Here is a 15,206-nt window from a genome sequence, read left to right on the forward strand (position 1 = left end):
TTGTCAAAAGCCTGAAAGCTGCCTGAGGGCTGAGCTGTTACTGTTTATGGTGAGAAGCAAGCTCTTCTGCAGCTCAGCAGAGCAAGAGAGACAGGTACAAGAAACTGTATCTTATTAAAGCTTTGGTGCAGAAGTAGTGCACCCTTGGTGTATGATAGGGAAGAGAATGTGACAGCAAAGTCCTGCATTCTTAGAACCACTCTAAGTTTGGCATTTTTTCAGACTTAAAACCAGTAGAGAGGGGCTAAGGCAGCCAGTTGAGGTTGTTGGCAGGGTTGATGAAAGGCAAGACAGGGAAAGAAGCTGTTCTCCATTCCACATCTGCCCTACAGAGATTCAAGTTAAAGCTAGAATTGACTCCTCCATCCCATCTCCTTAGCCAATGCATGCCCATTTCCACAAGACCATTTCATTTGAATTATAGGAATGCACTCATCCTAAATAACTTTCATTGCTTTTGCTGAGAGGAAATGCTCAGTCTGCTTTGCTGCTATTGGGAAACTGTTTCTGCTAATGAACAAAGTACACTCCTTTCAGAATTTCATGTCATCTGTCTCATTATCTGTCCATTTAGCACAAGAGCCGGGGGACTTCTTGGCCCTCTTGAAGGCAAAGGGATTTTTTTTCACAGGTACAATGGCTCCTGAATTTAATCCTTTCTGAAATACATATATTGAGTTCTTGACAGCTCGTGTTCCCAGACATTTCTGTTTTACCCATCCTTTAATTCTTCTCAGGTTAACTGTTCCCTTCAGCTTGGTGATTACTTTTATGGATGTTACCTGAAATTGTAGTTTGTCGCTGAGTCTCTGAGAACATGGTGCACAGGACTGAGTCAGGGACCTCACAGAGGACAACTTATTACTTCTCTGATCTGCAAAGGGATTTATCTACAGAGGTATCTAAATGCCATTGAAAGGTTCAGAGCCACCTACTGTCCCTGGTTCCTTTAACAGCAGTGCTGCCACCTTCCTTTCTGCTGGCTATCTGTCCCATTTCCTTTGTTCAGTGCTTTTGTTTATAAGTGCTGCAGCTCTGCTGATGTGGCTCTCATCTCTGGAAGCAGGGGCAGTCTGCAGAGACTACCCAGGAGATGCTCTATAGCCATTTCTTGATCTCAGCTGAGTTGAAGCTGCTGTCACATGGAATCTCGTGTGTGAGGCTACATACTCTGGGGGAACACATCTCCAAAACTTCATAAACCATATCAGCAAATGATCCTTTCACATATGTAACATAAGCAATGTTACTAGTAGTTAATGAGTCTACAAGAATTGTGTTAGTGATAGGAAGTTAGAAAACTTACCCATCTAGAAATGTGTACAGCCCTAAGGCTAGGGAACTCAAATAAATGGCGAGCTTTACTTAACATAGGAAAGAAATGCCTTTCTTATTTACCAATAGGGAACCATGGCTCTAAGGTTTACATGATTTCCTAGTAGTATTTAGGAAACCAACTTGAAGTTTGTAAGGTTCAAGACTGGTTTGTCACTTACACTTCCAGAATAGATGAGATCATGTTAAAACTTACTTTTTTTTTTTTTTTTTTAAGTCCTTATGGCATTAAAGTATACAGAAAGTTCAGATTCTTTCTGGTAAAAAATTTCTATATGTGATACTGGTTAAAATAGACAGATTATGTTCCTAGACCTGTAATTTGTGTGACTGGCAGTGTCCTTGACTGGACTGATTCCACAGTCCTCATTAATTCCCATGTTCCCTTTCACTTTAGATGAGATTTTGAATTTGATGCTTCTGAATATGAGTGGTGACTGCTTCTGAGAGCAAGCTGGCATTTAATTCAACATGCTGAAGAGTATAAAAGTCAAAATATTAAATAGATCGTTTTCAAAAATTAGCAGTACACTTGAATTAGGTTTATTTATTCTTGAACATGCTTTCAAAAAGAAACTGAATTACCAAAGAAAGGTTTGTGAAAGGTGGTAGACAGAGCTTAAAGGCCTCTTAAAATACTCTTTGTGACATTTACATTAGCTCAAGAAGTTGCTTGTTTCTAATCTCCATTTGCATTGCTTAAAAAGCCTTTCCCTCTGACATGTTTGTATCTTGATTTGTAGAAGTGTTAAAAAGTAAAATGGAATAAATTCTTTTTACCAATCTCAACACAAAGATGCAAGAATTTTCTTAACCCAGAGCTAACATGGACACATTCTTGTGTGCTCCCAATGAGCTTTCTGCAAGTTAACAAAATAAACACTCCAGAAAAATTACATAGCACAAGGAGTTAGTGCAAGGTTTCAAACATATCACAGTTTTTTCTTATTAACAAAATTTGGTGAAAGTCTTGTTCCACAGAGCTCATTGCTATCGCTTCCTCAGAAGATGATGAGAATTCCCAGACAACTATCAGCAAGACAAGAGGGCATGGTCTTAAGCTGTGCCAGGGGAGGCTTAGGTTAGATATTAGAAAGAATTTCTTTACAGAGAGGGTAATCAGACATTGGAATGGGCTGCCCAGGGAAGTGGTGGATTCTCCATCCCTGGAGGTTTTTAAGATAAGACTGGATGTGGCACTCAGTGCCATGGTCTAGTAACCACAGCGATAGTGGATCAAGGGTTGGACTTGATGATCTCAGAGGTCCCTTCCAACTCAGCTGATCCTATGATTCTATGATTCTATGATTATATTATTTTCTCCACAGGAATACCACTTTTGGTTCATGTCCAGATTACACCTGGAGAGAACCTGTTTCACTTCTATAACATAATTATGATTTCTAAACCTAGAATCTCCAGATTTTTTTGAGGTTACATGAACAATACACCTACAGACAATAAGTGACTGGGCCCTGAGGGCACTCATAAATGTTAATGGCCCTGACCAACCTCAGCTGGGGCTTCCACCCTCACCGGTGGACGCAGCAGATCTGTTTAAGTTTAGCTCTGAGGGCCTGTTCCCTTGAGCTGTTCTGAAGTGATCATTGCCAGTCAAGTAACAGCCATGTGGTGGAGCAACCTAGTTGAGCCCTTAACCTCTACCCTGGGCTGGCTTTCTGGCTTGACCTTGGCTGTTTCCTGTCAGTGTGGGCTTGCCTGGTGGTTGATCTGAGGAGCTGACTTCCACCTTGCTATGATACTGTCTTATGATCTGGATGTTTCTTGGATTGTCCCTGTGTCTGTGCAGTTTACCTTGCTCAAGTACTGGGGGAGGGGATGTGGGATCCGCTTGCTTCCAGCTCACCTACTCTGAGGGAGCAGCCTTGTTCTTGCTGGGGATTCAAGCAGAGTCCTTTCCAGCTCCTGTTGACATTTGCCTCATTTGTAAAGGCTTTCTTTCCTCTTCAAGGCATGGAGAAGAGAGGTGAAGAAAAGCAAAGTGGTAAGTGAGAAGGTGTGTGCCAAGGAGAGGTAGAGAGCAAGTATTAAGCCTCCTTAAACAATAACCTGTAGGCTGAGACATAGTGATACCCTGGTTATACCAGCATGGCCTTTCTTCTTACCAAGTCCATTTCCAGGCAGAAATGGAAATGGCCACGAGCATACTGTCTGAAGGAGCAGCCCAAGGGAAATATGGCATCCTTTTTCCTTCACCTAGTTAATCTCAGGTCTGCAGGAAGAACCCTTTGGGTCTGGAGATGTCAAACATTATTCTGTGAACTGCTTGTAATGTGGAAGTCACTCATGACCATGCACAGCTTGGTCACATGATTTCTTTGATAAAAGAGGAATCCATTCACAAACAACTCCAGAAAGCTCAAAAATCATAAAAGATGTTATTTTCAAAGCCAGACGCTAGTTGAATGATTGCACTGCCTTGCCAAGTATTCTAGTACCCTCAGGTAACGAGTGCTGTCAGTCATTAATTGCTATTACTCTTGACAGTCCCTCTGAAGTCAGATATTGTCTTTCTCTTTTACGAGAGTAGGAAACAATTCTGATATTAGTAATATATAATTATATTAATATAATATATTATATAAATATACTCACCCTCTTTAGGCAATATAATCCCTACTAGGTACATTTTTATGTCAGGAGTGAAGCTTATTTTTCATACTTAGTCTCGGTGACATTTGTATGTCTGAAAGCTTGTGATTGTGTCACAGGGTGTTATGAACAAATCAAGCAGTAACTTATACCAAGAGCACATTCCTTCTGTTCTTTTGAGCAGGTGTTGTGCATAAATAACTGAAACATAGTTCGACAGTCACATTTTATCTAATTCTTATGTTTGAGATGGGCAGGGGATGCAAACTGTATGGGTATGGATTGAATCACTTGGCAGCCAGCATTCTTTGTCTATGTCAAAAATAGTTATTCTTACATAGCAGATGTAAAATTTGAGATGTTTGATCTCTGATGCTCTGTTTTATTCAGGAGCAATGCTTTAAAGGGAGACAGAATTCTGGGAAAGAAATTAGGAGTATTACAGAGCATTTAGGACCACCAAATTATGAGCAACTAGTCTTATTGACAGCTTCTTTGGTGATACAGTATACTTTTTGGTAAAGAGTGGGGTTTTTGCTAGATAGGTATAGATTAAGATAAAATAAAATCATATGCACTTGGTTTTAAAGGTAAGCAAAATTTTTTCTAGAACAAGCTGGAGAACATCATCTCTCTGTGATCTTCTGTGGTGGTTAATTTTTATTTCTTGACATGTGTCCTTTATAACAAGGATATGTCTGTTCCTGAAATGTTTTCACTAGTTAAGAAAGGGCTACTCCTGCACATTTTTACAGACTGTATAAATCCTTTTGAGATCTGCAGTGTTATCTTGGTTTCAGCTGGGATAAAGTTAATTTTCTTCCTAGTAGGTGGTGCAGAGCTGTGTTTTGGATTCACTATGAGACTAACATTACTAACATACTGAAGTTTTAGTTGTTGCTAAGCAGCACTTGCCCTAAGACAAGGTCTTTTCAGTTTTCCACACTGTCACTGAGCAGGTCCACAAGAAACCAGCAAGGAGCAGAGCCAGGACAGCTGACCTGAATGTGACAAAAGGATATTCCATATCATAGGGTGTCACGCCCAGTATATAAACTGAGGACAGTTGGCCAGGAGAGGCTGATTCAGCCCTATGGTCATGCTGGGAACAGTGGAGGAGCACAATGTGCTGTGAATGGGACACCCTCCAGCAAGCTTAGCCTTGAAAGACATGCAGCTAAACCAGACACTGGTTTAGCTAATGTCAGTAGATAGGACTCATTTTCACCACTTGCTTGCTACCCCTGGGCAGCCTTGCAGAGACTTTTCTTGTTGGGTTTGGAGTTTTCTTGTCATATTTCCTCTGAATGTCCATAGTATACTAGTCTGCTCCCGGGAGCTCAAACCTTTAAATGTAACTCCTTTTAAAACTGTATGTTTTAATGTTTAGCGTTATGCATGAAAGTAAGAACAGATGTGATAAGGTTTGAAGCTGGCTCCCTGCCAAGTCTCCAAACCTCACCACAAGAAGTCCCGTGTCCGTCCCCCCCCCGAGACCTCAGGGAGAAGAGGGAGAAAAACAACTAAGAAAACCCGAAACGAGAGAGAGACAGCTAAAGTGATATATATATAAATATATTTACACTTATATACAATTGAAATATATATATAATTTCACAAGGGAAAGGGAAGGGGGAAGGGAAAAGGAACAAAACCAAAATAAAATATATATATTTATATCCCAATCAGTAGCCCGAGATCTACTAACTAAAGAGTTAGCAAAGAAATATCCCTCCACTCTCCTTGGGACAACCGAGAGTCCCTCTGGGACGATCGCCGGCAACCTCCGCCTCCCAAGGTCGACAAGGCCTTACCAGGCCTCGCTCCCCAACACGGCAGACTCAACAGCAGGGAACCTGCACCTCCAAGCCGCCGGAAGGAAAGAGAACAAAAGCCTTCCCTCCTTTCTTCTTATAGTCTGGCTTACGTAAAAATCGTAGAGAATACTGGGTAAATCTGGGCCCTTCCTTGGCTATAAACTGGTCACCAAGGAAGGCCTAGACCAAACTACCACAAGATGAATGTGGCTTATGCAGGAATTATACTATCAGACAGAAAAAGTTGTGTGCTTTCTCATGATGGGGTAGTGGGACAGGTTGCCCAGAGAGGTTCTGAAGTCTCCATCTTCAGAGGTCTTCAAACATGAGGAACAGGAGGCAGGACCAAAAAATACACAGAGGCCCCAGCCAGTCTCAACTATTCCATGAAATAAAGAGCTCTTCAAAGTCTTTCTTTTTAAACTGTTCTGTAGTTATATGGCATAATAATATTTTTAATTCATAAAAAAATTTGTTTTGCGTCCAGAAAAACTGTTCAGAAAATAGCAGGCTGTATCGCTCAGCCAGCAATTGTCTGTGAGCCAATAATAGCATGTAGACAGCAATCAGAGGGCATTCTTTTGTAAAAGTTGTCAAAATAATAATGTACTACACATTAATGGGTGGATTACTTGCATATTAATGGTGTTCAAATTTTCTAGTCCTCAGAGATAATTTGTACTAATTTGCAATCATGTGGTTTTCCAATTTAGTGATTTACATATTTTACTATTGAATTAGTCCTAAAGCTTCCTTTTCAGGTGTGTACCTTTGAAATAGAAAAAAATGCAGATTCCTGGGCTGATTAGGATGTTACTGTCAGAAAGAATTTAATGAATATGAAAATCAAAAGGCAAACTGTTTCTACACTAGTTCTGTAAATTTTTCAGTGAAACAATCCTATACTGACCTGAATTACAGAGATTGTTTTTTATAATATACAATGACCTTCTTTAAGTGGAACAAAATGTCATACTGGTTAATAAATAAGCTATTCGGCCTAAGACTAAATCAACTCATTTGAGATATTCAGATTTACAAAGATATTAATTTAGGATACCCTTTCAGCAGCAAGAATTAACAGTTTAGATAAAGGACACTAGGGAAAAGCAGCATTTCTCTGGAAGGTGATGGAGACTTTCTTGAAAAGGCATCTGGTTTGGGTGTCTAGGAATTTTGTCAGAAGGAATTTACCTTTATTCCATAATATGTTTCTCACAGCCAGAATGATGAAAGTAAATGATTTCCACTAAAATACAAAATTAAAATTATGTACCTTTTTGCATCACCAGCCCAACATAATACAGTTGGTATTGCTCTGACTTGTGGTTTTGCCTAGATGCCATGATATGTTAGAGACCACCTGAGCATGGAGTTCCCATTACCCTCTGCTTTATTTCCAATACACAGAATAAGTTGCAGGTGTCAGCAAGTCCACTCTAATTAGCAAATCCTTCCAGTGACCAGGAAAATGATGTGGGGTACACTATCATGGTAATCAGAGGACTGGAACAGCTCTCCTGTAAAGACAGGCTAAGAGAATGGAGGTTGTTCAGCCCTGAGAAGGCTCTTGGGAGACCTTAGTCCAGAATTCCAGGGCCAACAAGAGAGCTGGAGAGGGATGTTTTGAAGGGCATGTAGTGATAGGACAAGGGGGAATGGACTTAATCTGAAAGATGGTAGATTTAGATAAGATATGAGGAAGAAATTCTTTACTGTGTAGGTGGTGAGGCACTGGAACACGTGGCCCAGAGAAGATGTGGATGCCCCCCTCCCTGGAAGTGAATGAAGATTAATTTTCTCCTTCTCCTTGCCAATTTGTATGCAATGCATGCTACCTGATATGCATTTTACATGAGTGGTGCAAAAACACAAAAATCATTAATTCCACATATGCTTTTTGACAGTAATTTATTTCCACAAACATTTCAAAGACTCTAAGAGAAAAGCAGTATTTCTTTCAAGCCTTTTAATGCTTACTCAGTCCCACATTTTGATGGTCCGTTCTGTGCAATAGCGTTACTCTCGTTTATTTGCATCATTTTCCTAAGTCAGCTTTATCCAATCAAAAGAAAGGTGCAAAAAGGGATCAGAATATCCTGTCACAAATATCTTAATTTCAAAATCCACTTCCATGTTGCTAGGTGATAGCTAGGTGCATCCTTCTCGGAGCAGGTTGAACTCAAAGCCCTGCCAAGCCAGGAAATGCAAGGGAGAGACCCTCTTGGCACAGAGGCCACGTGTGGGATGAAAACACCTTATTAACACACAATATAAGTAACTGTATCTGTCTTCTTAAACTTAAAACTGAGGCAGGCAGAATGTTGTTTTTCCATCGCCACATCTAAAAGGTGGGCAGAAGGGTAAAACTTGGGAAATGGCAAGGATCTGTGAGCAGGTGAACTGATGAAGCCTGGCTCACAGCAGGTCTGTGCCTGCTTATTGACTGTTCTGGGTGTCTGAGAAGGCTAGGCCTTTCCCACAGCCCCTCCCTATTCTAACACTGATTCCAGTGGAACTTTCAGGAAATTAGATGTTGAGATCTTTAACTTAACAGATATTCATTCTACCACCAGATGTGGTTGGAAACAGGTCAGGAGGCTATTGCCCTCAATATTATACTTTCAGTGTCATTCAGAAAATAAATCCAAACTAAAATGCCATGTCAACTCTTAAAGGTATGAACAGGCTGCAATAAATCAGGAGCTGCCCAGTGGTACCTGCCAAGCAGCAGCTGATTGTCTTACAAAATGTCACATCATTTTTCTTGTTTCACTCTTGCAAGCACTTAATTACTCTCTCAATAAGGATGAAAATTATTTTCAGAAGTCTAGAGATATCAGTTCTGTGTTGAGGAATTCATATAGAAAAAGGGGAAAGGCTCAACTTTGTTTCATTATGCATTTGGTTCCAGTTCTGAACACAGCTTGATTTCAGGAAGTAACTGTGATTTTTTTCTGTGACATCTTGTGTGAATTATTTTAGGACTAAATAAAGAAGGAAACAGTTCTTATTGTTCTGTCAACTTCATGGTTTCCTTTGAGGGTAGTCAGGTTAAGAGCAAAAACAATGGGTCAGACTTAGACCAAAATAGGAAAAATTATTAATTCTTGAACTGTATAACGATTGTCATTTTTTATGAGAGGTAGGCAGATTATAATATTTTAAAGTACTAATTTTCTTACACTGCATTGCTTGATTTTGTAAAATCTGTGCTTTTCTCTTTTTTTTACCAAACTAATTTGTTTAAACACAAGGATTCTTCCAAGACAGATGTCTTTGGGGAAGAGAATCTCCTTTTAGGGATTCCTTGCCCATCCTGGAGTTTAGTATCCCAAATAAGCTTTGTGCCTTTTGGTGCTTGGAACTTGTGCATAGATTTGCACAGGTGCGCTGGAGAGGCAGCTGAGTTGCTCCTCTCTGACCCTTTGTCCTGTTCTTTCATTTGCAAATTCTTGCTCCATTTACTGATTTACACTACCCCCCAAACTCTGTATGTCAATACATGGGATATCTATAACATTTATATTGAATATGGGTGTTTTTCAGTTTACATCCAGGTCTTCTGGATGGTTTGGCACGGAATAGTTCTGCAGTCAGAAGACTGACAAAGTGAGTCACAGCCCGTAAATGCCAAGGACATTTCTGAAAACTGGCTTTCTTAATGTTCACTGAAATGTTTGATTCTGAAAAATGGTTGCTATTTTTATGACAGACTAGTCTTCCTCGCTGCACTGCATTTATTCTGTTCATACAGACCCTATGCAGATAAACACACGTGCTTCATTTCAGTACAAGAATAGCATCTTCTTGAATGATTTACCTGGATAACAATGGCATGCTCAGACTATAAAATTGTTTCAGACTCATAAAATTGCCGTGATTTCTCAAGTATCACACTGGTTTCTAAATGGGCACACCTTAAACAAAAAAGGCTGGTTTCTTACCAGCCTTTCCAAATAATCAGAAGAAATAAGTTACACGTGTTACAGGTCAGAGAAAAAGGTATAGGCTATTGAAGACAGGAGGCTTGCAGTCTCACTTTGTCTTTTCTGTGTTTGGTGAGGTGGTATGTTTGAAATGAACTGCAGAAAGGGTGTTGGAAGGGATGTTTTGTCTGTCCAGGAGGAGGACATGATCTTTCAAAGCAGTAGTGCAAGGGAGGGAAGCCACCACAAGTGTAGCCTGTCAGTGAGTTGTTTTGAACAGTGATGCATAAAGATGGGACATAAAAATAGGTATATCCAGAATTCTATGCATCCTGAGTGCTGTTCTCCCTCTCAGGACAATTCTAGAATCTGCAGCAAAGTGCAGTGCAGAGAAACATGATAGACAGCCCGGAGTGGCCAGAGGAAAAGCCTGGCCTGCAGAAAGGAGTGTCAATCTATCTGTGCATCAAACAGGAGAAACGCAGTGTCACGGGAACACATCAAGTGCCTCCCCAAAAAGCTTAGTAAGTCTGAGCCTTTTTTTGTTTGTTGGGTTTTTTTTGTCTACTTGAGATCCCCTCTGACTTTAAATTGTAACTCAGTATTTGTGGTGTCAAGGGAACTGATACCATTTGTAAGTCTGCTTCTAAGCTTAAAGCAAACATGACATTCAACCAGTAATTTGTGCTGTCTGCAATCACAGTCACTCTAATCCAGGTGGGTACTCCTGCATGGGCAAGATCACACAGGGCATCTCTGAAAGAAATATTAGTGAGCAATTCTGCAACAAAGCCTCAGGCCTTTCCATTCACTTCCACAGGGATATCTACATGACAGGGATAAGAGTTCAGTACCACTGATAAATCAGTACTCTGGCATAGATATCACCTGAAGTTTTCACATTTCCAAAATATATTTACACCTTCTCCTCACTGTCATTCTTATTAAATCAGTTCTTTTTCCTCTCATCATCATTCATATATCTTTTTAAGATGCTGGATAAATACTTCTGGTCACTAACTCAATCTAGTTTGCAATGACACAAATACAGAGTTTGCTCTTCACAACAGCATCTATCAGCCTACAGCATTCTTGTTTCTGATACTGTCTTTTAACTTCATACTCTTTAGCAATCTCTGATCGCCAGTTCTTTATTCTTTTGTTCTTCTTTTTCAGAGGGATTTTAGTGCATTTCTCTTTTCATATTTTCCACCACGTCCTATAAGAGAGTTGTATTTTCTCCCATCAGTCTTTTAACATGGCTGCATAACTTTCTGAATTCATCCATATTTTATAAGGTCCAAAACCTGATAGAAGTTAATGGCAAAAATCACAGTGTCTTCCTCAGGAATCTTGTCAAGCTGGAATATACTGTGTAGCCACAATGTGCAACCAGGCTTTCAGATTCACTTTGAACTACTCAGCTACTCTGAAACCTTGATCTGTTCAGGAGCACTGGTTCCAAATTGCCCTGTTAATCTTCTTTTCTGAACCAGCTCTAGAATGTAGCTACTAACTCCTTTATAGACATAAAAAGTGCAGTCTTGTCAGTTTTGATTTCTTTAATTTAACTGTATTTATTAGTTACCAAGCATGTATGGTAAGGATCCTGCATAATAATCAGGTTATGCATGACCCACAGTATATCAGGAATATTCCAGCAGGTCATGGTTAGATAGGTACCTCTTGAGTGACAGTGGTATTATGAAGATATTTTTCCTTTTCTAATCATGAAAAAAAAAAAAAAGAAGAATATTTTTCTCTATTGTTCTTTTAATTTCCATTATGGGTAGAGAAGAGAAGCCTTAATAGCAAAAGGAGGAATAGTACTTTGGCAGTAATACTTAAATGTTGATGTTTCCCATTCAAATATAGGTGTACAGTGACACCTTCTGGAAGCTTGTAATGAGCGTTACCAAGCAGCTTCCTCCATCGTTTGAAAACTCACAGTTTTGTATGTAGAAGCTAGTCTCGTTCTGGTCAACATTTTGCCCAGACATTTAGTACAGGGTCTTTCATGTCGTCGGGACATACACTAATGGAAAGTTCTTGTGATGGAAGAGATATTTCTTTTTGAATCAAGCCTGACCTATAAGTATTTTTAATGATTCCAAATAATTCAAAGGTTTCTGGGGAAAAAAAAAGCCAAGCACAAACCAACAACAAAACAAAACAAAACCACACACACGCACACAAAAACAAAAACAACAACAACAAAAAAAAAAACCCACAAAAACAAAACAAAACAAAACAAAAAAAACCCCACAACGCAGATGATAGAATTAAAGATGTTAATCTCATGATTTTTAAAAAAAGTTGTTGGCATTATATTTTTTATTTATTTATTGAGATTCATCAGATGAGAGGGTCAGACAGAATATAGTAAAGCTTCAATTTGCCAAACATGACAAATAAAATGAAAAACAGAGTTTCTTAATGCAGTCACACTTCAGCAAATATTTCATTTTCTGTATGTGTCATATGGCAATTTCTAATTAGACCTGCTTTGCCCAAGCCACCGACTTCCTGGATAGTCTGTCAATCTGCCGGTATCTCTGAGTCACCAAAGATTTTAAGCACATGAGTTGCACCACAGAGCTCCATCCGAGGGCTCACAAACCCCACGGAGTCTGCACCCATCAGCTGGACTGGGGCCAGAAGGGGGAGGTAGAACCGTCACTGAGCTGACTCTGACGCTCTGAAATCCAACATTCAGTCCTATTACTAGAAATCACACCCTTATTTCTTATATTTAATTCCATCTCAAATGTTACTTGTCTTTAAGTTTTCCTCTGCCTTAGAAGTAACAAATATGTGATATGTAGGAGTGGAAAAGAAACAGAATTGCGAGTGGACACGGTGGAGGCTAATTCCCTGACTTTGGGCAGCTTCGAAGTAGAGACTGACTGACACAAATACTGAAGCTAAGAGTTTTGGCAGAACATACCTATGGGACTGGACAACTCTGAGAAAATACATTACCCTAGAAAATAACCTTATGGTGCTGAAATAACTATCAAAGCTCTAAGCAGAGCCACCAATTAAAAGACATTCTGCCTGCACGGAGATCTAAACCAAGTCTAACTGCAGTGATAACTTTTTGAGCATTAGTCTTAATGTAATACAATCACAGGTTTTAGTATCTAGTCTTGAGGAAGCTTAATCCTCCAGCAAAAGGCTGAGACACCCTGCGACACTATAAATGACATGGCATCGGGAAGAACTTCACGGTGGGACTTTCACACTTGGGCTTACACAAAATGAATTCTACCGGTGAATTAACACATTACCATTAATGCTGATGAAAAATTAAGTACTAAAAAGCATCCCTGTATGTAGGACAAGTTAGTTAATGGTCTGTGGGACCATGCTACTCTATAGTTGGTCTTACATGTTTGAAGACTTTGGTTTATTCTGCCTCCCATCAACACGTCTTCTATTTGAAAGTAATGACTAATAGATCCATGAAGAAAAGTTACTTACAGCTGTAAGAAACTGATGTTGAATGGATATAAATATTTTAAAGTTCAACAAAGCTGATTCCCCTAGTATCACTGGTATTATGTTCACTTCAAAATATGGTTATTTAAACATATCTTTTATTTTTCTTTTTACATTTTTAGCTTTGATTAAGGGATAAAACAAAGAAAATACTAGAATATTGCTGATATATAAATAAAATTGAAGTTTAGCTAAAGTCCCTGGAAACTCATTCTCCTTCTGAAAATATCTCCTCTCACACAAAAGCCTCTCAATCTTCAAAATGATTTGTAACAAGTGCACTTTCATGTCAATGAAAAAAGTAAAAAATGGCTTCTTACTCTCTGTTTGAATTGCTCCCTAATTCACTATGAATCAGCTCCATTCAACAGTCTAAAAACTCTCTATTTAACAATTTAAGTGAGCATGAAACACTGAAATAGCCTAGTGCCCATAAGCTGCCATACAAATGTGTGTGACCTCTCCTTGGGCAAGGAGCAGAAGTTCAGGTATGAGGCCCAGCAATCTACCCTAACATGTTAGAGCCAAACAGGCCTGAAAAGAGCTAATATGTGCATTATGTCACTCACTGAAGTGTGACTGCAAGAATGTTGGAATACAATGTTATTAAAATACAGATACGTATTACCTTTCTTATAAAATGTTCTTAACAAAGAGAACAAATTTATTTTTTTAAAAATGTGCCATACAAATTTTCAGTAAAAAATAAAATAAAATAAAATAAAATAAAATAAAATAAAATAAAATAAAATAATAAATAAGAACTATAAAAGGTTTCTTCACTTCCACAGAGACAAAATTAGGAAGATATATTAACTGGACAAGTTGGCAGAAAGAGGGAGGCTGGAGTCTAAGAAGCATACAAAGGGACAATATAAAATATAAATAGCAAGGACACCCTCAGATAAAACCATTCCTTTCTGACATAGAATTAAATAAAACTACTGCATGCTGGATAGACCTCCCTTTATCGATAGCTTATGTAGACTAATGTGAAATATTCAGGAAAGTCTAATAAGTGGTAGAGGTGGGTTTTCTGATACCTGATATAATAGTAGATAATACCAATATTGAAATTGAATCCTGATTTATTATTTACCTAGTATGTTACACTCAAAGGTGCCACTATATGGGATAATTTTATTAAATATACAGCTCACATGTAAACATCAATTTTCCATAATGTATTTTTTGGAACAGAAGAAAGAGCCAGGTCAAATACTCCCATGCCTAACTAGATTGTCAGGGTGTTCACATTTTGCTTTCTTTCTGTCCTAGTGAAGTTGAATGAACCTTAACAAAGTAGAGCAGTCATAGGGACCAGGAGTAAGGTCACAGCCATGCACATGCAAAGCAAGCTACTCTCATGACTGAGGGAATTTTCTTTTGCACATGAAAAATGCATGTTCAAAATTCTTTCAGAGAGAGAGAGGGTTTCAATCTGTGTCTCTCAGCTCCCTCAACCTTAAACCCCATTTCACTGAAGTCCAAGCACTTGTTTATGCAGTTCTGTCTTATGCAGCTGGACATCAGCGTGCATCCATTATTGAGGGAGAAAGGAGAAGCTGACTATGTTACCAGCCTTAGGACATTAAAGGACGATATCCCTGATAGGAATGATGTTTTGGGAAGGGCTGGACCTTGACTGAAAAAATGAAGCCCTGAACAAGAGCAGGTAGAAAACACTGCTAGAGAGGACATTAGACCTCCACACAACTTAGCTGTTTCAGGATTTAGGTGGCTGTGTACACATGCAGTGATTGTACCTGCCTACAGAGCTAGACAGATTAGCCTACAAACACCAATCACTGGAAGATAGTTAGCTTAGGTGGATTTGTTTATCTAACAAGACTTATGCCAGGGAACATAAGTACCACATTTTTATACAATACTATGCACCATCACTGCGTGTCATTAATTTTGGAAAAAAACCCCGTAACTTCTTTAATTAGTTGTTATTTACAACAATAGAATGGTTGAGTTGGAAGAGACCTTAAAGATCATCTTGTTC

This window comes from Corapipo altera, unplaced genomic scaffold, assembly GCF_003945725.1.
Source record: "Corapipo altera isolate COAL_440 unplaced genomic scaffold, ASM394572v1 49, whole genome shotgun sequence".
Taxonomy (NCBI): domain Eukaryota; kingdom Metazoa; phylum Chordata; class Aves; order Passeriformes; family Pipridae; genus Corapipo; species Corapipo altera.